This window comes from Lagenorhynchus albirostris, chromosome 18 (genome assembly GCF_949774975.1).
Source record: "Lagenorhynchus albirostris chromosome 18, mLagAlb1.1, whole genome shotgun sequence".
NCBI lineage: Eukaryota > Metazoa > Chordata > Mammalia > Artiodactyla > Delphinidae > Lagenorhynchus > Lagenorhynchus albirostris.
In genome coordinates this window covers 70,826,215-70,851,917 of record NC_083112.1, presented here as the reverse complement: position 1 = coordinate 70,851,917, position 25,703 = coordinate 70,826,215, and positions in this window count along the sequence as shown.

Genomic DNA, 25,703 nt, shown 5'->3' with positions numbered 1-25,703 from the left:
ATGCAGAGAAAGCTTTCAACAAAATTCAACACCGATTTATGATTAAAAACCCTGCAGAAAGTAGGCATAGAGGGAACTTTCCTCAACATAATAAAGGCCATATATGACAAACCCACAGCCAACATCGTCCTCAATGGTGAAAAACTGAAAGCATTTCCAATAAGATCAGGAACAAGACAAGGTTGCCCACTCTCACCACTCTTATTCAGCATAGTTTTGGAAGTTTTAGCCACAGCAATCAGAGAAGAAAAGGAAATAAAAGGAATCCAAATCAGAAAAGAAGAAGCAAAGCTGTCACTGTTTGCAGATGACATGATACTATGCATAGAGAATCCTAAAGATGCTACCAGAAAACTACTAGAGCTAATCAATGAATTTGGTAAAGTAGCAGGATACAAAATTAATGCACAGAAATCTCTCGCATTTCTATACACTAATGATGAAAAATCTGAAAGTGAAATCAAGAAAACACTCCCATTTACCACTGCAACAAAAAGAATAAAATATCTAGGAATAAACTTACCTAAGGAGACAAAAGACTTGTACGCAGAAAGTTATAGGACACTGATGAAAGAAATTAAAGATGATACAAATAGATGGAGAGATATACCATGTTCTTGGATTGGAAGAATCAACATTGTGAAAATGACTCTACTACCCAAAGCAATCTACAGATTCAATGCAATCCCTATCAAACTACCACTGGCATTTTCACAGAACTAGAACAAAAACTTTCACAATTTGTATGGAAACACAAAAGACCCCGAATAGCCAAAGCAATCTTGAGAACGAAAAACGGAGCTGGAGGAATCAGGCTCCCTGACTTCACACTACACTACAAAGCTACAGTAATCAAGACAGTATGGTACTGGCACAAAAACAGAAAGATAGATCAATGGAACAGGATAGAAGGCCCAGAGATAAACCCATGCACCTATGGTCACCTAATTTATGACAAGGGAGGCAAGAACATACAATGGAGAAAGGACAGCCTCTTCAATAAGTGGTTCCGGGAAAACTGGACAGGTTCATGTAAAAGTATGAGATTAGATCACTCCCTAACACCATACACAAAAATAAGCTCAAAGTGGATTAAAGACCTAAGGCCAGAAACTATCAAACTCGTAGTGGAAAACATAGGCAGAACACTCTATGACATAAATCACAGCAAGATCCTTTTTGACCCACCTCCTAGAGAAATGGAAATAAAAACAAAACTAAACTAATAGGATCTAATGAAACTTAAAAGCTTTTACACAGCAAAGGAAACCATAAAAAAGACCAAAAGACAACCCTCAGAATGGGAGAAAATATTTGCAAATGAAGCAACTGACAAAGGATTAATCTCCAAAATTTATAAGCAGCTCATGCAGCTCAATAACGAAAAACCAAACAACCCAATCCAAAAATGGGCAGAAGACCTAAATAGACATTTCTCCAAAGAAGATATACAGACTGCCAACAAACACATGAAAGAATGCTCAACATCATTAATCATTAGAGAAATGCAAATCAAAACTACGAGATATCTCACACCAGTCAGAATGGCCATCATCAAAAAATCTACAAACAATAAATGCTGGAGAGGGTGTGGAGAAAAGGGAACCCTCTTGCACTGCTGGTGGCAATGTAAATTGATACAGCCACTGTGGAGAACAGTATGGAGGTTCCTTAAAATATTACAAATAGAATTACCATATGACCCAGCAATCCCACTACTGGGCATATACCCTGAGAAAAACATAATTCAAAGAGTCATGTACCAAAATGTTCATTGCAGCTCTATTTACAATAGCCCGGAGATGGAAACAACCTAAGTGTCCCTCATCGGATGAATGGATAAAGAAGATGTGGCACATATATACAATGGAATATTACTCAGCCATAAAAAGAAATGAAATTGAGCTATTTGTAATGAGGTGGATAGACCTAGAGTCTGTCATACAGAGTGAAGTAAGTCAGAAAGAGAAAGACAAATACCGTATGCTAACACATATATACGGAATTTAAGAAAAAAAAATGTCATGAAGAACCTAGGGATAAGACAGGAATAAAGACACAGACCTACTAGAGAATGGACCTGAGGATATGGGGAGGGGGAAGGGTAAGCTGTGACAAAGTGAGAGAGGGGCATGGACATATATACACTACCAAACGTAAGGCAGATAGCTAGTGGGAAGCAGCCACATAGCACAGGGAGCTATGTGTGACCACCTGGAGTGGTGGGATAGGGAGGGTGGGAGGGAGGGAGACGCAAGAGGGCAGAGATATGGGAACATATGTATAACTGATGTATAACTGATTCACTTTGTTATAAAGCAGAAACTAACACACCATTGTGAAGGAATTATACTCCAATAAAGATGTAAAAAAAAAAAAGATGGCATTTGTTTGTAATTACTGGTAATCTCTAAATTTCTGCTATTGAAATAGTTATAAAAATATGGAAAATTTTTTAATATGTCATTCTCTAGGAAATTAGGTGTAATAGGATGGAGATAGACTAATCAATAAAACTGCTGGTATAGATATGTGTTGTTCTCTAAAATAGAACGGTATGTCATGCTGAGATGATAGTAGGAAGAAGCCAAACCCTTTACCCACTGTCCCGCTGCCTGTTGCCAGCTTGGAGTTAGAGGATCTTCAAAATAAAAAAATTAATAAATAGGGACTTCCCTGGAAGTCTGGTGGTTCAGACTCTGCACTTGCAATGCAGTGGGTGTGGGTTCGATCCCTGGTCTGGGAATTAAGATCCCATATGCCACATGCAGCAAGGCCAAAAATAAAAAATAAATAAAAAACAAAACATTCCTTCCTAAAAAAGAATAAATAATAAAAAATTGTATCCATCCCCATCCACCTTGCCTCACCCTATCGTGCAGGTACTATTTCATAGGTCGTAAAAGTTACGTCCCTGATGTGGCCACCACTACACCGTTATATCCCCCCTACACAAATTAGCATGGTCCCTTAACAGGCTTTCTAAAAGAACTAGAACTTCAAACAGCTTAATGGCAAGTAGGCAGTATCATTTTTGGAAATGCAAGAAGACCACCCAAATGAGAACAATGGCTGTTTATTCACAGCTTGTTGTAACAAGAGAGTCAGCCACCATCACTTGTGTTTGGCAGAAACTCAAGGGCAGGCAGAGGAGGAAGAGCGAGGAGAAAGGGAAGCCTCCACATGCGCCCTGATTGGAGGTTGTTGGCCTGGAAGCTGGAGGTGGGCCAACTAAGAGCAGGGCTCCTATGTGATTGGTTAGGGTGTCTATTTGGCTTTCTCTGATTGATGGGAAGGTGGAAGCAGGGGTGAATATTAGGGAAGCTGTCAGATATTAAGTCCTGGCCATTTGGGGCCGATTGTTGCAGGGCCTATTGCCTGGCTTCCTACACTGGTTGCTGGAGACTGTGGTGGGACTTGTGTTAGGTCTGACTCACAGATAGCAGGCTGCCTCCCTGGGCTGGTGACTGTGGATCATAGGGTGGTTTCCCCAGGCTGGTTGATGCAAAACTCTTTTCTGTGTGGTCTGGCTGTTGAGATAAGTCTCATCTATTTCCATACGTATATAAAAAAAGAAATCCTAACTGAAATACTAACAAATTTGTAGTCCACTAAAATCAAGAACAAATGCTTGGATGTTTTAATATTAAGAATTTTAGCATTGAAATATATTATTAACTCAAACAAGAAAAACCTTGTAGTCCCCTCAATTTTTGGTTGAAAAAGATATTTAATAAAGTCCAATCATTATTCTTGATTTTATAAGCTTTAAAAAAGCTAAGAGTAAAAACATGAGACAGAGTAACAATCTCACACCAAAAGTCATTGCCGTTATTAAGTCAATGAGACGCACCTTCGTTAAAGCAAGATTATAATCATCATTCTGTCTTAGCATTGTTCTGGATGCTACAATGAAACTCAAAACAGATGACAGTAATTAGGAAGAGACAATAGTATCATTATTAATGACTGATGTGGCTGTATATCTAGAGAATCTACATAAATAAGCCGAAAAACTTCTTCTAATTCATATGAAAGTGGATATACACCAGACACACAAAAATCAATAGTTCTTTCAATATACCAATAATAATTTTTCAATAAAATTTGTAGTTTTTACAAAAGCTTGAAAACTATTGACCTTTTTTCTAGGTACTTTATTGAGAAAATGTCTTTTTTTTTTTTCTACCGTATGTCTAAACATTGTAAAATAAAATCTGAATAAATCATCAGAAGTACCCATGTTCCTGGGTATGTAGAGAGAAGACGTTGATTCCTCACAGCTCAATGTATAGCTTAAACATACTAAAATCTCAAGTTTGGAACGTAAAATTATTTTTAAGAATACAAAATTTTGAAAGACTACAAAGTGATGGTTGCTAACAAGTATTTTATAAAGAACAGTGAAAGAGGACATGATTGCTTAGACAATAAAATACACTCTCAGCTGAGATGTTTGCAGTTTTAGCAAAATGCATGCAATGCATACAACAAGTTACAAATTTAATTACAAAAATACTAAGGTTCCAATAGGCGACTGGAGAACAAACATAACCAGAAAGTCATGAAAGAGGTGATTCCGATGGCTAAATACTTGAAAAAAAAAATGCGTCATGACCAGTAGTTAAAGAATTTGTCCAACTGTGAAATACTACTCAGACCTATTAAATTTGCAAATATAATACCAATACTGTCAGGAGAGATGTGGTACAACACCTCACAGTTATTACCAGTGGAGGTCTGATAACTTTCTGGATAGTGATTTGGAAATGTGGCTGCAAATGGGGGGGAAGGAAGGGAGAGAAAGAGGAAAGAAACATACAAAAAATATTTGCAGCATCTCAGTGTAGTGAGATTCTATGATGTTTCCCCTTTACAGTTTTCTGTGCTTCTCAAATTTTCTATAATGAGCATTTACTAATTTAAATTAAGCTGTAATAAGATAAATATTACTTTTAATTAATCTAAAATTAGAATGTGGAGTTGAAATAGACAATCTCTAAGTGACTTCCAGTTATGAATAATTCTATGGCTGTAATGATGTCGACATTCACTGTTCCACAATTACGTTTGATGTACAAGGGAACCATATACATGTAAACCATTTTTAAGACTCTTGATGACCTACCATGAATTTTAAATCTCTGTATCCTTAGTCAGCTTAATGGTATAGTTTACTTTTCTTGTTTCGGTAAAGTAGACTAGGAATAAACTTCCCCTGCTTTTTCTAAAATTACATTAATATGTAAAGAATAGAAATAATTGATTGCCTAGAACATGTCTGAAAATTCTACAAATTATTAAGACTCTTCGATTAGGTAAGCAAGACTTACAGGTCATCTTTAACAAACAAGTTTGAAATATCTGTGAAAGGAAGCTTTCGTATGGAGCCCGACTATATGAGCAGAGTATAATGATGAGTGAAGAAAGAACCATATCATTTGAGTATTTTTTTTAAAAAAGGAGGGGAATGTAGTGTCTATGATTTTGCTTAGATTTGAGAAAGACTCCTATCATTTGGGTTTAAAAAGGAGAGAGGCCTAAAATGTTGTCCACTCAGCTGCTCACATGGAGGAGATTAACCAGATAGTTATTCATCAATTCACATCTCTAATTGCAGAACATGATCATTGCTTTTGTCTCTTACGGAAACAAATCAACTTGTTGTCATTATATATAGTCTTCAATTATACAGCAGAACAAAATTTAAAAAGGGAAAGTATGCTGTTAAATCTCTGTCTAATGTCAGTCAAGCTAAACTGTGGCCCTGAAACAGGCTTTCCAATATATACGACTTAAATAAGTGACTCAATTTTTTAAATTCTCTGTGCCTGGTTAGGCAAGAAGACCTTTCTGCTCACTTCAGTAAAATAAAATCAACGGTGCAATTGCTGGGTTTGCATTTCATCAAGCCCATTACCCTTATCACTTCCTTATCTGAGAGTTTAAAACTGGTTTCTTCATATTCACAAGTTCACTGTTCTTTGAGAATCTAAAGGGAATACCTTCAAACTTTGCTAACCTAGTCCCAGTAAAGGCAAGATTGCTTTGGGGAAAATGTTTCTTAGAATAGAAACTCCATTATTTCCATCTATTGTCAAGATCATCTTTTACTACAGAGACAAATTCCTGATCTAATTAGTCATTACTCTGACTTTCCTAAAAATTAGAAGAATTTTGCAGGTTCTCATGTATTTGTAAAACTTGAGCACATATCCAGGTGTTTCAAAGAAATAGTTTCCACTGTCTTCTATTCTCTGTAACAGACTGTTTACCTCAGCCACAGGTTTGAGTCAACTGTGAATCATTCACTGTCAAAATAATTTGATTAATCACTTTGAATTTTAAAATTCAATTCAAAGTAAAATCCTTTTCTTATTTTTTTCTTCCACCATGTGCTGTCTTCCAATTTACCTTATCTGGCGTAAAGGAAGAAATCTGTGATGCATCTTAATTCATACTAGTTTGTTCAGGCTTCATATAGACAGATGCTTTGAAATCATTATCATGCCTTAAACTTTCTTTCTCCAAACTGAGTGTGAAATCTTTATGATTTCTTATATAACCCACTCTTCTTACCCCATGACACATATTTTGCTCATCTTGACCACTCTGTTGATTTCAATCTTTTTATAAATTCTTAGACAAACATTTTCTGTAATTCATCAATTCAGCTAGTATGTCTATACAAATTGAGCATATCACATGTACCAAGTTCCATGGGAGCCAGTAAGAGATGAGCAGGTGAAAAGCTTGAATAACTACCTGAATGGTACCGAAGACCACTTCTTGGTCCTCTTTCTGCTGTTAGTCTATCCATCCCAACATCACAAACATTTGATTTCTGTGCAATGAGTGAGTGAATGATTTGATGATGAACTGGGATTGGACTATTTTCCTGCCACAATTGTATATAATGTCAATATCCTCTAATAGAGTTAAATATTGGTCCCTATGTCAATATTTTTGCTTTCAATACACAATTTTTCTGACTTATCAAAGCCACTGTGCAATCACTAATGTCATGTACTAAAATCTCAGTGGTTTGCTTCCATTTAGGGACTCACATGCTGAACCTAGTTTGAGGAAGAATTTCTGTTCATCTTCAATCCTAGTCCTTCAGTTAATAATCTTACTCTTGAGACACACTGTGCTCAGAACCCACATGACAGGTGCTGGCCTTGAGGAAGTGGTATCTAAGGCCCTTCAAGAAGCAATTTCATATACTTGAGGCAGCAGGTTTCATCACCTCTTCTGCCTCTTGGTTTTGCCAACTTTGATTATAATTCATCAAGATGGAAAGAGGAAAATTAAAACAACTAGAGAAGCCAAAATAGAATTAAAACAGACTGGAGAATGAATGAAGGATAGGGACTCTGAAAAAGTATCAGTGGCATTAAATGGGCTTTCTTAGGGCCCTGATATTTTCAGAATACATTTGTGAACTTAGATGTTCTCCTCAATGCGGTCCTCCCCTCATCCAACTATGAGTCAGAATGGATAATAAATTCAGCTTGAGTATGATGAAACAGAAAACACAGAATAACAGTGGCTGAAGCAAAAAATAACCCACTTATCTCTCCTGTAGACAAAGTGTGATGGGTCCACTAAGACCAGGACCTTGGCCATTCTTACCACATGGCAGTGACCTTGTTCATCAAGATGGCAGCCTCAGCTCCAGCATGTCCAGAGGGAAGGAGCCAGAGGGAAGTGGAAAGGGCATGAGTCCATGCTCCCTCCCTTTAAGGATGCTTCCTGCAAAGTGCCAACACCATCTCTGCTCCTGTTCTGCTCCCATCACTTTGGCTAGAATTTCATTATATGGCCATATCAGCTGTGAAAGAGATTGGGGAATTTCGTTTTTGTCCTGGGAAATTATGTGCCCAGCTAGCATTTGAAAGTTCCATGATTAAAGAAGAAGAGAGAATGGATATTGAGGAGCAACTATCATTACCTGCCAGAGAACTAATTATTTTTGTTAAATAATGATTGGAATAATTTGATGACACATGAAATCTGACCACCTCTTCTTCTACTCAGACCAGCTTTCCCTCAATAGGGTGTGATGGATGATTTTGCCCTAAAGCATGGTTATAACAAAACCATGATTATAGATGAGATACCATTGAGCACAATATCTAAATTTATCATAGATATCATATCTTCAGATAAATCAGACAAAATGACCCATGCATAAATTTCACATAGAAAAGTAAAATGTATATTAAAGTTCATGAAAACTGATTACTTCAATTTAAGCCATATCTTGATAAACACATAAAAATGTTCCTCTCTTCCCTAACTGTACTTTAGCATCACCTGGGGAGTCTGTCTTGTTGCTGTTGCTGTTATTTGCTCCCTGATCATCTGATAATGCCAAGGCCCAGCACACACCTGAGACCAATTAATCCAGAATCTGGAGGGTATAGAAAAAGGAAGTGGGACTAGGTCTCTGGATGTTTTAAAAGCACCTTCTCAAACACAGAACTCCATCCATATGAACTGCTAATGAAGCCTTAGAATGTAAGCATTAAACAGTGCTTTTTTAAACAGCACTGATGCTTTTCTTTAAAAAAAAAGCTCAATTTTTATTATCAATGCTTTATTTTCTTTTTAATTAATAAATTTTATTTCTTTTTCTGCGTTGGGTCTTCGTTGCTGTGCGCAGGTTTTCTCTAGTTGTGGCGAGCAGGGGCTACTCTTCGTTGTGGTGCCCGGGCTTCTCTTGCGGTGGCTTCTCTTTGTTATGGAGCATGGGCTCTAGGCACGCGGGCTTCAGTAGTTGTGGCACATGGGCTCAGTAGCTGTGGCTCGCAGGCTCTAGAGCACAGGCTCAGTAGTTGTGGTGTGAGGGCTTAGTTGCTCTGCGGCATGTGGGACCTTCCCAGACCAGGGCTTGAACCCGTGTCCCCTGCATTGGCAGGCGGATTCTTAACCACTGTGCCACCAGGGAAGTCCAGCATTGATGCTTTTAATTGCACTCAAGAGTAAAGTGCAATTAAGAAAATCTGTGATGTGATTGATCTCGCTGTATATTGGACTTTATTTTGCACTAAATAAAGTAAGTCACTAAGGTCAACTAAACATGTTTCCAACGACTTTCCTTTGAAACCCAGCACTTCTTTTCCTTGCAGGTTAAGTATATAAAGCAATCGCAATGATATACTCTATAGTAACAAAATATTTTTTACGTGCAGAAAGAGGGGAGACTTAGGTGCTCATCGTGATATAAAATATAAGATTTAATTGAGATCCTTTAATGTTGTCACAAAAATTTTCAATTCTACCTGTTGGTGCCAGGGCCTGGGCGTCTCAGAGGTAACCTACTGCTCTTTTAGCCAGGAGGCTTTCGGTAGTTCCAGCCTTCCTAAATAAATGGGACAGATGCAGAAAGATAAAACTTCTCCCCTAAAAATTAACATAAGGGCCAAGCCCTATGACCAACATGAAAAAACTTGGATTCTAAGCCCAGATCTGCCCTGATTACCAACATGACCTTTAACTTCTAATAACCCACTCTCCCCGAGGCAAGGCGTCCTCATCTGTAAACACACAGGCATTTGTCTAGCGGTGTCCAGATCCCCTTCCGGCTCCAGAACCCTAAGTTTCTCCCCAGCAGTCATCCTACTTGGAAAGAAAAGTACTAATTCAGATTTCCTGTCCAAATCATTCCATCCGTCCTCCCCCTGACCGCAGGTCATATTAGAATAGACGCAATGACTAGAGGGAAAATCCCCAATTTGAGCCTCTCCCAGGTTCCCCTGACGATGTAAGTACATTAAGTTCAGGGAATGTGGTTGGAGTTCACTCAGGGGTCATGCACATAATACAGAAAACACCTGGCAGGACTTCTTCTCTTTGGGATCTCTAGGGAGGACCACTGTTTAAAGCTTTGAGACTTTCTATCAGTCATGGGATGCCTAACTTTCCAATGGTCCATACAACAAAACTGACTTCAGAATGGGCGGCAGAAGCACTGAGGGTCTAAGGAATAAATCTCATAAAAATCTAGATGCTGAGGATGAATATGGAAACCAAGACTAGAAAACTGGAGCCTCATTGATATGAGACAAACCTGGAACGTGTCTGTTTCCAGAATGAAGAGCCATGGATTCAGTTTGGGCACTGCAACACACAACCTTGATGGTGGAGTCAAGATACTCGAGGGTTTTGTGCAGAGTTACATGCCACCTGTTAGGAACTCTGAGTGAGAAATGGCATAAGGTTAATGGGAAAAACATGGAGAGTCTAGGGCTGCATGTATCAGAAACTAGAACAGCAGACTACTCAAAGGCAGGGCCAAATAAAAGAAGAGATCATGAGACTCAGAAGAGAATTAAGATAGATACCTTTGGTGGACAGTACACCAAATATTCTTCCAATTGCTTACTGCAGAATCCCAGGTTCATTTAGGGCAGTGATGCATCGTGCTAGAAATTCTCAGTCTCACGGCCTCCCTTGTGTGAGCAGGGGGTGCATAAGTGGGGAACAGAGTCATGAAATAATTCTGGCCCAGGTGATGTAGGCAGTAGCCCCTGGAGTTGCCATCCTCTCCCAAATCAGAACAGACAAAAGCCTCTGAAGGAGGCAGGCTGCTGACTCCTCCTCTTCCCTCAGCGTGGAGCGTGACTATGAGGCTGGAGCTGAAGCCTCCATTTTGCAACCATGAGGCAAAAAGAAGACAAAAGCTGGAAGGTAAGGGTGGGACATGGGACATCACAGAACCACCAGACCATCCTAGACTTCAAGCTATAAGAGGAAATAAAGCGCTATTTGATTAAGCCGAATTACAGGCAGACCATAACATTCAATAAGCCAAACAGCTCATTAATTACAGTTTAATAATACTTCATGACTTCATAATAGTGAAGAATTGGAAAGCATGAGAAAACTGTACAATAGAGCATATCCTGCTATTCCAGCATCTGCTCGTAGGAACCAACCAAATGCCTCTTGTTGATAATCTCCCTTGAGATTTAAAAAAAAATTAAAGCCTTCCAAGGAGCCAGATGAACTCAGAGCTTTAAAACACATGTGAAGGAATTCTCAGCACATCCTTACTGAAGAGGGGGGTGTTTCTGCCATTTCTCTAAACAATGGAGGAAAGATAGAAAGGCACTAAAATTAGATTCATGCCAGAGCCCTGACATTTGAGATGATACAAAAACTACCAACTGGCACTTATAAATGACGAGAGATTCACAGGAGACAAGCACATCTGCCCCGTGTAGCTGATTAGTTTGAAAGGCAGCATTAAGACTCAGCGGTTACAGATAATGCCTGAAGAATTTCAGATTAGTTGAAGAGAGACAAATAGGAAAATGTTATTTTTCCGGTTTGTGAAGAGGTATTGAGGCCCGAACACCTGGCTGCTGAAGAAATAAACTCCCTCGGGGCTGCACTGTATGTATTGCTCGGAGCGAGTAGCATTTGCCTTCTGCATGGGCTGGTCAGAGCAGATGCTAGCCTGGTGACGTCCAGCCCTGCAGCTTTCTCAGGCTACTAAGTGGACATCGGTGAAAGCGCAAAACAGAAAAGACCCCTTAGCCCGAGAGTTATTTTTTATTAGGAAAACCTAAACTTTCAGAGGAGCTTCCCTGAAGAAATGCTGCCAGCAACGCTTTCAAACACACCTCCACCAAGGAGCCCGTCTACACAGTCCTTCATTCCTTCCAGGGAGATTGCTCTTTGGCCCCTCATAGACGCCTGGTGTCATGAATCCCAGTCAAGGGCATCACCGAGCTGGACCTCAGAGCTGACTATTGCCTCACCATTGCTGGCTCAAGACAGACCAGCAGTACAATGTACAGACGTGCCATTTCATTACAAGGAATGTTTTTTTAAAACATGTACTAAAATGTTGATGTTTAATACAATTAATAATTTTTATTGCTTTATCATGAGCCTATTTAAGTGAAATTGGATTTTTCCCTTTGTTTTCACTGTGACTGTGGGGTGCAGAATGTCATGACTGCCCGTCCAGGTGGCTGTCACGGCCGTGATTCTGCTCAGACACCAGCAGTTTCACTCACCGTTGCTTTTGTACCATGAGTGCAAATGTCAAGACAAGGAAAAAGGCGGGTTTGTTGCCAGTGGTAAAATTTGACCTTTCAAGAGAAAAACAGAAATCTAGAAAACTTCTATTGTCAGTGGGAGCTTGCCAACACGAAGATTTTTCTGATGAACTTAGTCGTGATATTAACAAATATGATTTCTTGATGTTGTACTAAAAATTTGACAATTGGAAGATCTTCATAACTCTGCGAATCAATTTTTCCTAATCACCAATGAATGGTATTAGAAAGTCACTCACGGTTCAAAGATCTATTCAAAGTGCAAGACCACTGGATTTTATGATAATAGACCACAAAAACCTTGTTGTGCTTTTATATCCCACATTGCAATTAACCTGTAAAAAAATACCACTTTTTTAATTGTCAAATTTTAGCGTACTATCAAAGACGCACATCCACAATTACCTGTAAAGGCTATTAACATGCTCCTTTGTTTTTCAACTACATATCTGTGTAAGGCTGGATGTTCTTTATACACTTCAACAAATCTGCGTGTTGCAGCAGATTGCATGCAGACTCAAGCATGAGACTCAGCTGTCTTCTATCAAACCAGACATTAAAGAGATTTGCAAAACTGTGAAGTAATGCCATTTTTCTCACTAAAATTTTGTTTTAGGAAAGACGGTTATTTTTAATTAAAATATTAATCATATTGATGAGTTTACGATGGACAGTTTTAATGAATGAATAAACAAATATGTTTAACTTTTGTCAGTTTTAATTCCTAATGCAGTCAATACCAACAGATATAACCCACAAACAAAAGGCCTTTGGGATCCTCAAGAAATTTTAAGAGTGGAGAAAGGACCCAAGATGAAAACATTGGAGAGCTACTGACTTAAGCCAAAAAAATTACAAGTACTTGAAAGAGTAGGATTTTGAAAGATGAACTTATTGTTCCTTCTAAAATTAGTCAAGATATGCACAGTGCTAGGCGAAATAATGGCCCCCAAAGATATTCAAGTCTTACTTCCTGGAACCTGGGAATATGTTACCTTATGTGGCAAAGTGAATCAAGACGCAAATCGGCTGACTTTAACACAGGGAGATTATCCAGGTGAAAGAGAGAGGTGGAAGTTCAGTGTCAGGGTGATGCAATGTGAGGAAAACTCCACCAGCCAATGCTGCTTTTGAAGATTGGAAGGGGCCACAAACCAAGGAATGCAGCAGCCTCTAGAAGCTTAAAGACCAGAGAACACAGATGCTTCCCTCGAGCCCCCAGAAAGGAACACTGCCCTGCCAACACCTTGATTTTAACCCAGTGGTACCCACGTCAAACTTCTGACGTCCAGAACTGTCAGATAATTAATGTGTGCTGTTTTAAGCCACTTCCAATGTCAAATTTTACCTGAGTCCTGTAATCCTGGAAAACGGCCAACATTAAGCAATCGTCTGCCATTTTGAGCTTGGAGAAATGACTCACTGCAAAGAACCCCACTTTCCCCGTGGCTTAGATACGACTCAATGGATGCCCCCCTTGTTTACCTAATACAAGGCCAGACGCTGACCCTCCAAATCCCCGTCCTTTGCCTCATAAATGATTAGCTGAGCTGTTTTGTCCACATTGCCAAGTGGAACAAAATTCTTATTACCCAAACATCACTTAAGTTTCTCTCCCTCCTCCAGAGCCCCGAACTGTGACCCACCCTCTGCCAGAGCCGGCACACAGCTTCTCCTCAATGTTTCCACCTAAAGACAGGGTGACCTCAGGGAGAACCGTCCTTTGATCCACTGTCCTATCATGTCACCCTCCTTGCTCATACCACTTCCCACATCCAGTTCTTTCTAGCCCTGCTCACTCCTCCTTATTTATAATGAGAGACGGCTTTTTTCTGATGTCGGAGACGCTTGCCCCTTCACAACCAGAGACGTTTCCCTATCGCCATAGTCCCTTCACCCGCCTTGCAATAACCTTTTCAAATAAAGTATTTCCTTATCAAAGTGGAGATCTGTTTTTTATTTGACCCCACTAAGTCTGTGGTCATTTATTCCAGCAGCAATAGGAAGGTAATATGGTGGGTTCACTGGAAGGTGATGAAGCTTAAGCCCCTTACTGTTCCTGTTCTAGGTAAGTACTTTTAAACAACATAAACAAATCTGCCTAGCCCAGCTAACAGCAGGTTACTACCCAAAATCATCTTGGGAGAATGGACAAAGCAACAGCAGGAGATAAGAACATTTTTTCCCCCTCATCTATAATTCCTATCACATTGCTAGTATGGTGGCGCTCAGAGTGAAAGTGGTGACCATTTGAGATTGAAGGAGGTTACCAAGATGAGGATCTCTGATGACTCAAATCAATGATTCCTCCATTCAAACTTGTAGGTGGCACAACAGGAAGTCTGAAAGAAACATCTAAAAATCCTCAGCGGCCCAGAATCCAGACGGTCACTACTTGAGAGCCCAAACAGGAGTGCACTTGACCTCTTAGAATCCATTCTTCTAATACAAGCCTGCAAGTGGGAACTCTTACTTCATTTAAAAATCAAAAAGTAAAACTTGCAGAATGAATACGAGTCACACCATTCCCCGGGGTGAAAAATCGAAAAAGAATCTTCCCTCAGTCATAATATTTGAAACCCTTGAAGAGTACCCCTGCCCCAGACCTTATGACATGTAGTATTCGCAAGGATGTTGTTCTAACAGAAAGTGACTTTGTTCTCCTGTTTGCAATATTTTGAGCATTAGGAGGTGTGATGCAAGCAATGCTAATAGCTGATATTTGGGACTTGCAAAATGAAACCCTTTAGTTCATAAGAAAGAAATCTTTATCTCGTAAAATCATCCTGATGAACCAGATGTTTGAGTGATGTTGGATGCTACTTTAATATCTTAATTTCTTTTTTTTTTTTTACTTGAAAATTTAAAAATGAAGATGCAGAGGGCTCACCCAGTTTCCTCAGCAGCAGGCAGGGCCTAGCTCATGAACGAGTCACACACACGTACACTTCCACACACACATGCACGCATCCATTGTGCCCGATAGCTTCAACACAGCCTGCTGGTCAACCTTCCGTATCTAAAACCACAGGCTGCAAACTTCATCTAGCCAGAACACTCAAGACCATCTGAGGAATCACTGCTGTGCCAGACAGCCACCACACATCCACCTTAGCCGTCCCCATCTTTTCCACACAGTAGGTAGAATCTGAGACTTCTGGCTTATCATCCTATAAAATGCGGAGCCAGGAATTTAAGATATCTCATAAGATAAAAAGGGGTGAAATGGGGAGCTCTACCCACAGCTGCACTCCCGGCCACATTTCATTATTATTCCATCCCTCTCTTGGCACTCAGCAACAGGGTTTGCATTTCCCCTGCAGCTCGAGATATGCAGGAGGCCTTTCCCAGCTGAGTGGCCCGCGGCAGAGGCGATGGCCCTTCTCCAAGGAGCACACAGGACGGCACACGTGCTGTTTCCAACCGGCCAGCTGACAAAACTGTGAGTTGCTCCCATGTGAGGGCTGGAGATTGTGGAGGAGAGTTAGAAAAAGCAAAAGAGAAAAAAGAAAGCAGGTTGAGTCTAAAGTGAACTCGACGTGTGCGTCGACACCTGGCCCACCTTTGATTCCTGGATACACAAAGCATTCTTAACCTGAGGTTCTTGAGTGGGTCTGGGGAGAGATATGGTTTCCTGTTATTAGAGGCAAAATTGTGGGGGGCGAGCAGAGGTGGAAAGAGCTTTTATCAGATTCTCAATAAAAGGTACAAAACCCATCTTAGTAGGATTTAAAATTCAATTGAGTCAGAAATATCCTTTTTAAACTCTCCATCACAGCTTAAAGTATTAAAAATAATCTCTCTCATATCTGCGTTTTAACTTCAGTTATAACCAAAGGGAAGTTTCTGTTTTTTTATTTTTTTTCCTGTGTCCAAGAAAGAAAATTAAAGTGGGAGAGAGGGAGAAAACAAAAATTGGAGTATAAGACAAATTGTCCAGCTATATAAAGATGAGAAGTAAAGGACTTTAAAAAATGAGGATGAAATAAATTGCTGCTGTCCAGGAATTTGGGAGCTAGAAGGATCACTTATTCCAATGCTCCCTTTTAACAAGTGAAAATAATCAGTAATTTAGCAAAGACCAAACAGCTAAACTCTGGCCTGATCACACTGTCATGCATCTTAAAACCAGCAGCAAGATAACTGACCAGAGTGAGTGGGTCATGATGAATCATTACACAAAGGCATCACCTGCTGGGTCTCTAACAGGCTCCTTCCAGAAGATACTCCCTTCCGGGTTTGCCTTTAAAGATGTTATGGGTGCACAAAGTTGTGTCGTGGCAGCTGGACTGACATTGAACAAATTCAAGTGAAGATTTTTTAAATTTTATTTGGTGATAGTTACTTGGTTTTTCACTTTTCTTTCTACCTATCACTGTGCCCAGGGAATTGAGAGAATTGGACTCAAGAAACATGTTAGCATTTGCTTAAAGTTGATTCCATTGTTTCATGCACTTCTGTGGTGTTTGTGTGCATACTATTGCTTAAAAAGATGTTATTCACGAGCATTCCATTACCTGAGCAGAACACGAGGGGTGTCAGGGCCATGGTTCAAGGATCCTCAAGTCCTTCACCCCACACACTCACCATCTCCACGTTAGTCTTTGCCATGGTCACCAGGAATGTTGGCCAATCAAGTGACTAACCACCCTGTGCTGCACCCTTGTCCTTCCTGCCTTTGGTCCTGTTGCTCCCTCTCTCCAGAATGCCCTTCCTCCTTTGTCCATCTGGTGAGTATACCTGCTTGTATTCTCTCTTTCCCCCTGAACCCACCACTGGTAGACTGGTGCCCTCTTCCCCATGACACCACCAGACCCTAAGGTTGTTGAAGGTAGGAACAATATCTTAATCATCTTGGAAGACCCAGCAGTTGGCAGAGGGTCTGGCCTATAGAAGGAAGTCTCTGACTGTGTAACTGTTTGAACTAAAGTTTTAATGGACCTAGAATTTATTCACCTGACCAGTATTTATTGATCATGTACTATGTACCATGTCTGTGCCCTGAGGAAGAGATATAAAGCTGAATAAAAAAAGATACATGCACCCCAATGTTCATTGCAGCACTATTTACAATAACCAAGACATGGAAGCAACCTAAATGTCCATTGACAGACGAATGAATAAAGAAGACGTGGTACGTATATACAATGGAATATTACTCGGCCAAGTAATATTGGCTGAGTAATAAAGAACAAAATATTTTGTTCTTTTTGTTCAAAAAGAACAAAATAAAGCCATTTGTAGCAACATGGATGGACCTAGAGGTTATCATACTAAGTGAAGTAAGTCAGAAAGAGAAAGACAAATATCACATGATATCACTCATGTGGAATCTAATTTTAAAAAATTAGACAAATGAACTTATTTATAAGGAAGAAACATACAGATTTCAAAAACAAACTATGGTTACCAAAGGGGAAATATGGGGGGCAGGGATAAATTAGGAGCTTGGGATTAACATACACACACTACTATATATAAGATAGATCACCAACAAGGACCTACTGTATACCAGAGGGAACTCTACTCAATATTCTGTAATAACCAATATGGGTAAAGACTCTGAAAAAGAATGAATATATGTATATGTATAACTGAATCACTTTGTTGTACACCTGAAACTAACACATTATAAATCAACTATACTCCAATAAAATTTAAAAAAAAAACGCTGAATAAGTCACTGTTCCTGTTGACAAAGAGCTCTTAGTCTAATGAGAGTGAATGCAAATCTGGCACTAATGTGGGAGAAAGAAATATCTAAGTTTATTCCCTCTGATAATCGTTCTGAGACGTTGTATTCATGGATGAATATTCCACCATTATATTCTGTCATCTCCTACCATTCTTAGAGGAACTCACTCAACTGTAATTCACATCCATGCCTAATGAAAGTTTAATAATTTGATATTTTTAAAGTCAAATTCGAGTTAACAGAGGCCTGAAGGTATTAGGGTTGGGTAAGGGAAGTACAAGAGAGAAAGGAAGAAAATTAAACATGAGAACAAGGAAGATAAAAAAGATAATCAAATTTTACAGTAGGAGATTTCGTTGAATTTCTTTCACTCAAAGTAAAGGCTAAAGGAGAATTTCCCTTTATTCTTCAGAAAATCCACAGTCGGCCCAGGAGGCCAGGCTCGTACTCAGTTCCCACCTGAAGACTTCATTTATAGCATTCTCCTATTTTTAAAAATGGATTTCTGTGAAATGTTTCATAATGTGGATTGGTTTCTTTGGGGTCTGCCTCTGCACTATAGCTGCATAAAAAGAGACGTTAATAATTTCTCCGTTAATGGGTTTTTCAGAGTCTCCAAAGACTCGCCTTGTACATTATAACTTCCTCCTACTTAGCCCTGTGGCTAAATCTTGATTGCCCTTGTAAGACATCTTCAGGACATATTGCTTAAGTTAGAGATGGTCCTTAGGAGAAATAACTTCTCATACTATGCACAACACATGCTCACGCATCGGCAGAGCTGAAGGGCCATCGTTTCGGGTGTCATTTTACATTTGTCCCGTGAAATGTTCAGCTCCGAGGGGGCCGACCTTGTCTTGTAAATGAACAATGTCAGTGACAGAGGCAGCTGAGGCTCTATCCCAGACCTAAGAGGTGACTTTGAACTGGTTACTTCACAGTTTTGTCCCTTGCCTGACACTCTATAGCCAAGTCCCAAGCCATCGGTTTCCTAAGGTGGAATGTAGAATTTCCAGAGCATTTTGCACAGTTTTGAAACCAATAGAAGAGGTTAAAAAAAAGACTCCACAAAATTGCAATTTCCTAAGTATATATTTCTGTGTGTGTGTGTGTGTGTGTGTGTGTGTGTGTGTGAAGTCTTTAAGTATATACATGGTATTTTTATGTATATATTGCATAGATTTATAGATTATAAAGATATTAAAAGTACAGTCTTGAAATAAGTCTCAAATTTGCTCCATAAGGGCTATGACATCACAGGATGTAACCCATCTGAGGGTGGGATCGTGTTTGTCATGCTGGGCTCGTGTTTGTCACTGCACCTAGTCTTAAAATGTTAGCCTTTTCTGGTTCCAGGAGAAATGAAGCCTGCGTCTCTCTAAATGTCTGTCATTGGAACTAGTAACTGCGGCCGGCCCTCTCTAGTTTGGCAAGTAAAATCTGAATTCAGATGTGACAAGCAAAGAATCCACGGCTCTCCTTGCTAAAGCAGGAGTTCTTTACCTTTCATGAGTGACAGACGGCTTTAAGAACCAAAGAAAGAAAGGTACATCGGTCCATACGCACAAGAGTTTGCATGCGATTTTTGGCAGATTTTCGGTTAGCTAGTTAGAGCCTAGCTAACAGAAAAGGCTCTGCTCTTCAAAATAGCTTCACAAGCACCTTGTCTCATGTCCCCACATCTTCCCCTTTTATCTGCGGGTTGGCAGCTCTTGGTTTCATTTGGGTCTCTACCATGTGTGGTGCTGACCAAAGAACACTTGTTACGTATGTCACCACTGAAATTAACAGGGAATTGCAGTGGTAGGTGTGTGTCACCAGCTGCCCTTAAAAAGAAATGACAGTCTGATTACCAAAGCAGCAGTGGTTTTAGACAGATGACAAAGCATTTGTAGCACTGAGATTGGTTTCAAAACAAATGGCTGTCTCACGCTACTCACCACTCTGTCATGGGATTGTCAGAGGCTGCCTGTTCATCGTTTGCATCCGAGAAAACCTGGCCAACTGGCACTCTGAGGAGATGACATATATCAACAGCATCAGTCTCTGCAGGTTTCCAAGTGCTACACGAAACCTGCAAACACGAAGCATGATACGATGGATATCCTGGGGAGGCAGCTGCAAATAAACAGCAGACAATGAAAAGCTGCTTCCAAAATTGGGATTCATGGTTATGACTCGGTGTAGCATGATGGCTCAAATCACAGGTCTTGGACTCCAACAACCTCCCTCTGCCACTAATTTGTCCGCTAGTTACTGAACTACCCTGATCCTTGTTTCCCCTTATAGAAAATGCGAATGGGGCTGTGGGGGATCTCCATTTTCCAGGGTTAAGAGAGAGGAGAGAGAAAAAGAGAAAGGGAGAGCTCTCTGATATCTCTTCTTATAAGGACACTAATCCTATCAGGTCAGGACCCCACCCTTATTGTAACCAAAAGTGAGGTCCAGCTGCTCCCCACTCAAAAGCCAATAGGGAGGCAAGGCTGGTGGAAAGAAAAGTTTGCCTTATTTTGGATGCTGGCAACTGGGTTGGGGGGCAGAGTGGACGCCTGTCCAAAGGCCGACTCCCCCCATGCAACCAGTGGGTAAGAGCTTTTATAGACGGAGGGAGGAGGCTACATGCAGAAGCAGCACAGTCAGCTCCAACCGTCATCTTGAAATTGGTCATCAGTGGTCTGACCAGCGTCATCTTGATTATTTTAGTACAGTCAGTCTTCAGTTCCAGGGTCGGTTTGTTCCCATTTTTTTGAGGTCAATTCTCAAAATTCTAGCAGCTGATGTCATGGCTACAGCCTGGTCATCGTGTAGTTAACTTCTTCCACCTGGTGGTGGTTTCAGTATCTACAAACAGCTCACAGGACATGGCTCAGAATAATATCTATAGCCCTTGAGGAGGAACTAAAGGTCCTTGACGTTGCTGACTGACTAGACTATTACTATTTTGTCCTGTTTGACTGCTTTTCTTTGCTTTTGCATTTTCTCACTTCTCTGATTAAACTTATTCTTTGGCTAAAGTTTTTCCACAGACAAAAGGCAGGCAGAGAACATGGGGAGCAAGGACCATAGGGTCCTGCTCCATTTCATTATGACCTCATTTAACCTTAATTACCCCCTAAAGGCCCCATCTCTACATATAGTCATGTTGGGGGTTAGGGGTTCCAACATATGTCTTTGGAGGGGGACACAATTCAGTCCACAGCAAGTGGTAATAGATTTTATGTATTCTGAGCAATTTGGAACAGTGAGATCAAAACTATGATATTATCCCTGATTTGCAAATTTTATAAACATTCAACTGAGAAAAATAAAACATGAGAAAAAAAAACATATAAAATCTATTTCTCCCACGTTAAGCATGGAAATTCTTCAATTGTTGACCCACCATGTGAGAATATTCGTACAAGTTGAGGTTTGGGTAATGAGGACAAAAGTACAACACGACGAACCCTCCAGCAACTACAGCAGCGAGAGAAGCAGAAGGAAGACTGACCTACCCTTCCTGCCCCCTTTGCACTGAGCATTTTCAATGGAGGGGATAGGAGGCCAAGAGAATATTTTAAGGTTCACATCACACAGAGAAAGCAGAAAGAAGCAAGAGACACGTACTGAATTGAGAAAAACCTGCCAAGCTCTCTACTAAATCTTCATGGTTTTCTAAATAACTATCTGGGAAAACTAAAATATGAGAAAAAAAAGTCCTCTGCATTTCCAGGCCCCTCCATCTGTGCTTATTCCTACAGCCTGAATGTATTCCTCCCTTTCCTGGTGGGCAAAGTAGTCCCTCAAGACCAAGGGCACTTAACACTTACCTCCTCTCTAATTTCTCCTAAGTCCCTTCTGCGTTCTCTCTCTATCACCCTATGTCCCAACACACTACCCCCGCACACAAACACACTTTCTACTATGTGGCCTTTTCACAAGTTCTTCATCTCTCCATGCGTCAGCCTCCTCACCTACAAAATGAGTACAGCATTGAAATGTATCTCATAGATTTGTGATCTTTACAGAAATCACTGTCTTCTGTGCTTGAGTATGAATAGCTTGCATTGCTGTCTTCAAACTCTTTGACCTTGACTTCTGCAGTATCTAATCATCTGGTAAACTGGTCTACTTAATTTTTTTATTTCAGATATTGTATTTTTCAGCTTTATAATTACACGTGGTTCTTCTTATATCTTTCATTTTCATTGTATTTATGTTTTCTTTTAAATCTTTGAGCATATTTACATCCGCAGTTTTAAATTCCTTGTCTGTTAATTCTATCTTTTGTTATTTGGGGGGCTATTTCTAATTGACTTATTTCTGCCCTAACAATGGGCCACATTTTTTCCACTCCATGTCAAATACTTTTTCATTGGATGGTGGATTTTGTGACTATTATGTTAATGTATTTTGTTATCTTCCTTAAGGAGTGTTGAGTTTGTTTGGGCAGGTATTTAAGTTAGATATCAACTTGACCCTTTGGGTACTTGTTTTTAAGGGTTATAGCAGCATGTCTACAGTAGCCTTCGTTTCTGCTGTTTTACTTCTGAGGCATGAACTTTTGGAGTCTCTTCTAAGGCATGGCCTCTGGGCTCTCCACTGAATGCCCCAAGTATTCCACAAGGTCTCTCCATCTGCCTTGTCAGAAATTAGGTGTCTCCTGGTGTCAGCTCTGGGACTTATTCTGTTACAGCCCCGTGGTAGTTATCCTTTGCCCAGCCTCATAGAGTTTCATCCTATGCACATGAGGTTTGATGGTCGGCCAAAAATCAAGGGCATCCCATGCAGATTTCTGCAGCTCTTTCTCTGAGCAACTCCCTTCCCTCCAGCCTCTGCCCTGAAAACTCCAGCTCCTTCCTTCTCTGTCTTCTCAGCTAAGTGCAACCTGTATGTTCTGCTTGTGTTTCCTCTCCCTGCACCAAGGTCCAGAAAGTGTTTTCAGGCAGGAGTCTGGGACAACTATAGGACTCACACTGTCAGTTTACCTTATTCAGACCTCAGAGGACTGCGCTGCCTACTGTCAAATATCTGAAAACCGAATTTCCTACATATTGACCAGCATTTTAGTTGATTGCAGAGGGAGATGAGACCCATATCAGTTATCCTCTCGTGGCTGGAAGTCCCTACAAACTTCTACACATATATTTTATTATTCAACTCGTCATTGAATTACAGTCATTTTTTAAATTAATCTTCAGCACCCCACTGGACCATATTGAGGTCGAGAACTTTTGGCTTTCATATTTGAGGACTCTGAATCTAGCAAAATGCCTGGTATGCAATGAGCATTGGCATGAAATATTTGTTGAACTGATACATGTGATTTCTTCTTCATTCCTGACTCTAGCCTCCAGTTTTTTAGATGTGACTGGCAGGCCAACTTAATTTTCTTTTTTATCAACCTTGTTTCCTCAAGGAAATGTTATTGTCTCTGCTTGCTTCAGACGGAGAACTGTGTAGTTTAAAGCCAATCTGGTAAATTTACCCAGATTCCTATTTATTTCTTTACTTGATTTTTAATTTTGGGATTTTGAACTAGACTTTATCCCAAGTCCAACCAGTTTAGTTAGAGAGCAGGAAAGATGTGAAGTTTCCCCTTGGCTGGTGTGTACAAATCAGGTAACATGTAAAAGAACTGAAACAATCCCTGGCACATTGATGGTAGCTAATAAATGGGTTACTGTTTCTATATTCTCAACTAATCAGCCATCATGGAGTCAGAAACAATCACAACAATCTACCACGTTTGCGTTCCCAGCTACACTTTAACAGAACACTCAGTGGTTAATTTGCCTTTTATATGCAAAATTCTTCATCTGGCTTTGACCTACACTCACTATAAGTGTTTTCGTCCACTCACTTTTTAGTTTCATGTTTTATGCTGTTGCTCTTTGTCTGTCTGTTCTTCATACGCCTAAGCTCCTAGTAGGCAGTATTAGTGGCTCATAGCTAATGTTCATCTAGCACTTACTCCACGTCAGACACTGTGGCATGTATTGTATCTCTATTAACTCATTTACACTTCCCTAGGTGGTAGGTACTGCTATTATCTCTATTGTAAAGATGAGAAAACCGAAGACCATAAAGGTTATACCACGTGCCCAAGGTCACATAACTATTCAGTGTAGGAGCTGGGATTGAAACTCCAGAGCCTGAACTTCTAGTCACTACAAGATGCTATTTTTGCAAGGATGAGCTTATGTTCCCTCACAAATATAATGTGCTTTGAATTGGATACCAGGCCAGTTTCATGCATCATGCCAGGTACACCCAGCCCAAATGCCCCCCCGGGTCTCAGCCACTTGCTTCTTCTCCTGGCAGGAATGGCTCCACTAAATACACACCTTTCTGTGGTCATTTCCTCTCATCTCCTGACACTATCAATTTTCTTAGCCTCTCTAGGGGGTAAGAGTCAGGCTTCATGATGGCTATATCCCATTCATCACTGCAAGAACTACAACAGTCCCCGTACCCAGATCCAACATGATGAGACCCATGGAAGGGCTTTTGAGTTGTTGTCCAGAGGGACAAAATACTACTACCAAGGAGTGTGGAGAGTTCATGCCCCATGGGAAGTACTTTGACCTAAGACAGACAGGAAGAAGCCAGCAGATAAATTCCTCTCCCTTCCTCCCCACTTGACCCATCCAAGACAGAATGGTTCCATACCACCTCTCTAAAGACATCCCCTGCAACTGAGCAACCAACGGCATCATCCTGAGAAACTATAGCCAGCTTTGTCAGGCCCCACTGTGAAATTTTTCCTATCTTCCTTGCCTCACTCTCCTTTCCCCCACAACCTTGCTTCCCTCAGATTGCATTCTCCAATAAAACAAAAGCATGCAATCTTGACATTCAGCTGTGTCTTCTTGAGCAAAAACAATTTGTTTTCTTCCGATAGCACAGTTAATTTGTGCTGACATGTATATCGTCTCTCTTGGCAATATTAAGTAGTTATTGTTGTTTGTGTAACAAATTATTCAACACTTAGTGGCTTAAAACAATAAACTTTTTTTTTTAATCTCGCCATTTCTGTGGGGAGGGAATTCAGATGTGGCTTAGCTGAGTGGTCTGGTTCAAGGTCTCTGACAAGCTTGCAGTCAGGAGAGGAGCCAGGGTTGCATTCATCTGAAGGCTCGACTGGGCTGGAGGATCAGCTTACAGGATGGTGCCCTCACATGCCTGTTGGCAGGAAGCCTCGGTTTCTCATTGACTCTTGGAAGAAGGTCTTAGTTCTTCATGATGTGAATCTCTCCATATGGCTGCTTAAGTATCTTCACAACATAGCCACTGGCTTCTTCTAGGGGGAGTAATCCGCGAGAGAGCAATGAGGAAAATACAAAGCCTCCTACAACCTAATCTCTGAAGTCACACACCATCATTTTCACCTCACTCACTAAGTCTGGCCCACACCCAGTGGGAGCAGAATTATGCTCTACCTTTTGTATTTTTTTTCTTTTCCATTATGGTTTATTACAAGACATTGAATAGAGTTCCCTGTGCTATACAGCAGTAGGACCTTGTTGTTTATCTATTTTATATATAATAGTTTGTATCTGCCAATCCCAAACTCCTAATTTATGCCTCCCACACCCCCTTTCCCCTTTGGTAACCTTAAATTTGTTTTCTAGGTATGTGAGTCTGTTTCTGTTTTGTAAGTAAGTTCATCTGTATGACTTTTTTAGATTCCACACATAAGTGATATCCTATGGTATTTATCTTTCCCCATCGGACTTATTTCACTTCATATGATCATCTCTATGTCCATCCACATTGCTGCAAATGGCATTATTTCATTCTTTTTTATGGCTGAGTAATATTCCATTGTGTATATACACCACATCTTCTTTATCCATTCATCTGTCGATGGACACTTAGGTTTCTTCCATGTCTTGGCTATTGTAAATAGTGCTGCTATGAACACTGGGGTGCATGTATCTTTTCAAATTATG